This window comes from Poecilia reticulata, linkage group LG7 (assembly GCF_000633615.1).
Source record: "Poecilia reticulata strain Guanapo linkage group LG7, Guppy_female_1.0+MT, whole genome shotgun sequence".
In the NCBI taxonomy this organism is placed as follows: domain Eukaryota; kingdom Metazoa; phylum Chordata; class Actinopteri; order Cyprinodontiformes; family Poeciliidae; genus Poecilia; species Poecilia reticulata.
In genome coordinates, this window is record NC_024337.1 from 4,293,332 (window position 1) to 4,296,827 (window position 3,496).

The window sequence follows — 3,496 nt, forward strand, 5'->3', positions numbered from 1 at the left end:
GCGTCCGGGCGAGGGGAAACGAAGTCCAAAGTTTGTGTTCATCAGTCTTCGGACTGCGCTTTGTCTGGTTCCTCACCTAGGACCCGTCTGCCTTGGGTGACCCTACCAGGGGCATAAAGCCCCAGACAGCATAGCTCCTAGGATCATTGCGACACTCAAACCCCTCCACCACGATAAGGTGGCAGCCCAAGGAGAGGGGTCCATGAGGCGTCTATTCTTATATTATGTCTATGACTGCAACGGCTGCTGTGACCTCCTTCTCATTCAGTGGAAAAATGGCGGGTGGTTTGATAGAGAAGCAGTTTGCTTGCCGTGTTTATGATTCACTGCAGGTAAATAGTTAATTTCCGTTAACCCTTGTTGATCATTGTTTAATGTTATATTCTGTTAAACTGGCTTAAACTGGGTAGTTTTTGACCACCCCGTTATTTCAATTAATATGTATGTGAATCATGTTTAGCTGTCAGAGCAGATGAATGTTTGTAGAAACTTGTAACGTCGTTTAAAATCTGAAAATATTCTTAAAGTTTTAATGTTAGTTCAAGGATTCTACTCATTTTTGTCCTGAAAGACACGCTTTGTTGTTCAATGACTTGTTTAAGTAGCATTTTAATTTTAACATTAGGCAGTAATCTGGCGTTCACAACCCCCGTTATAAAAAACCAATAGAACGATCGGGGAATGTAATAAATGTGTTTTGTCTCCAGAGAAGAGACTATTGAGACTACTGTTCTTGTTTAATACAAATACTGTATATGTAGATGATAGGTAAGAACAGCCCTCAGCGACAGCTTGGCTTCCTGGAGCAGCTGAAGTCCAAGGTAAGACAACCTGCAGGAGAACTCTGGCTGGATGAGAGAGAAAATGCACAGAAATGAAACTAAATCAGTTTTAGTTTAATAGACCAACTGGAGGGAGGATTGTGGAAATAAATCAGCAAGAAAGCTGCAATTGGTGCATCACTAAAAAAATGTAGTAGTTTGCTGCATCCTGACAGCTTAGTTTGTTTGAAGCATGAACTTTACTGTTCTCACTACATTTAGCAACGTCCAGCTTAAAGTTCCAATCAGATTGTGATCTGACTCTACTCAGATTCTATGAAATCTTTGTTTTTTTAAGAAACCGAATAATTATTTGAATATATCTACTCCCCAAATCCCTCCTCAAAAAATCTGATAAATTAAACCTTTTAATACCTTCACACTCTCTCAACATGCTTCTTCTCATCTTCATATTTATAACACTCTAAAATAACATGCTCTATTGTTTCAAACTTCTCACAATAATCATACTTTCCAGTTTTATGCTTTTGTATTTTAAAAAGTGAATAATTAAGCCCTGTATGTCCAAACCTTAACCTTGTTATTATTCTTTCCTCCTTCCCATTTCTTCTTCCCTTTCTTTTCCTTCCTACAAACTTTTGAATTTTATTTAACCATCTTCCTGTTAAACCTTCATCCCACCTTCTCTGCCATATTTTCATCAGCTCCTCATTGACTTTACTTTTTCCTTCAGATTTACTTGTCCTAACTGTAAAACTAATAGGATTATGTTTTGCCTACTTTGCCGTTTTATCAGCCCTCTCGTTACCTATTACCCCTATATGTGCTGGAACCCATACAAAAACAACTATTAACTCCATATTTTGTATTCTAAATAGAGTATGATATATTTCTAATAAGATGTCCGTCCTACAATCCGTATTGTTATATTTTATGCTTATCAAAGCCGAACTAGAATCAGAGCAAATTATTGCTTGCAGTGGTTTTACATCCTCTATCCATTGTAATGCCAATAGTATAGCTAACCATTCTCCTGTATAAATTGATAACCAAGCCGTAATTCGCTTCCCTATTTTCAAATTGAATTCTGGGATTGCAAATGCTATTCCTATTTTTCCGGCTATTTTTGATGCATCTGTGTAGATTTGGACATGTCGCTAATACTGATTTAAATGTGATTGCACTGAATATCTATCTACCACATTTGATTTGTCTTGTTTCTTTACCATTAATGACATATCTACTATTGTTTCTGGTAGAATCCAGGGTGGTATAATTAATATTGGATCGGTTTGACTAATTTCTAAATCATCCATTTTAAATTCCTTTACATCCTTTTCAATTTTCCATCCATAACTTCTTTTCTCTTTCTTTTCCTTTTCCCAACATGACTTTAAAATGTCCCGAGTTGGATGATCACATTTATTACCCATCAAATTTAACCAATAATTAATTCCTAGTTTAGTTCTCCTTAGATCTAATGGCATTTCTCCCGTTTCTATTTCTAACGCGGCTGTAGGTGTTGTTTTAAATGCTCCAGTACACAATCTTAATGCTTGATGTTGAATATTGTCTAATTTATCCAGATGAGTTTTAGCTGCTGAACTGTAAACTAAACAACCGTAATCAAAGTCAGATCTTATCATCCCTGTATAAATCTGTTTTAACGATCCATCATCTGCAAAGAGTGAACAACCCATATCCTTTCCGACATTTTTGAATGTCATTTATCATAATCGAAAACAATAATGGACTTATAATACTACCCTGTGGCGTTCCATTTTCCACTACACATTTATCTGAAACTATTTCTCCAATTCTTACCTGTAATTTCCTGTTTGTTAAAGTCTTTAATCCATTCATATATTTTTCCTTTAATCCCCAATTTGTGTAACTTAATAACCCCTCTACCCACATCATATCATATGCTTTTTCTATATCGAAAAGTACTGCCACTATACTTTGTTTACTTGAGCTCTTCTAACTTCATGCTCAAGACATAATATTGAGTCATTAGTGCTCCTCCCTTTACCACTTTGATAATTAGAAATATATCCATTTTTATTTAAATAATACATTAATCTATTATTAATCATTTTTTCCATTATTTTACATAAGTTTGAAGTCAATGCTATTGGCCTATAACTTTCTGGTTTTGAAAGTTCTTTCAAAACCAGAAAGAACCTGGTTTAGCTATCAGTACAATAACAGATTCCTTCCATAACTTTGGTAATTTTCCCTCCTCCCATATTTTATTGAATAATTGTAATATTATAGCTTTTGACTTATCACTCAGTTGACTTACCATTCTATTCCAAATTTTATCTTCACCTGGCGCTGTATTTTTGGTCTTTTTAAGCACACAATTTAATTCCACTATGGTTAAATCAACATTCAAAAAATGATTTATATCTTTGTCACTCTGTATTAAATTTTTATACTTAAGAACAGTATATTCTCTTCCTTTTCTTCCCTCTTTGCTAATGTTATTTGTGCTATGTATCTTACTAAATAATTTTGCCAATACCTCAGCTTTATCCTCATCTCTAATTATATCCATATTCTCTTCTTTTAATACAGGATAATCCAACTCTTTTTTAATACTATTTATTTTTTAAATTACTTTCCATATCTTCTCAATTTTTGTATCTCTCCCTGTTGTATTACAAAAATTTCTCCAATAGTCTCTCTTAGCTTTCTTTATAATCCTTACT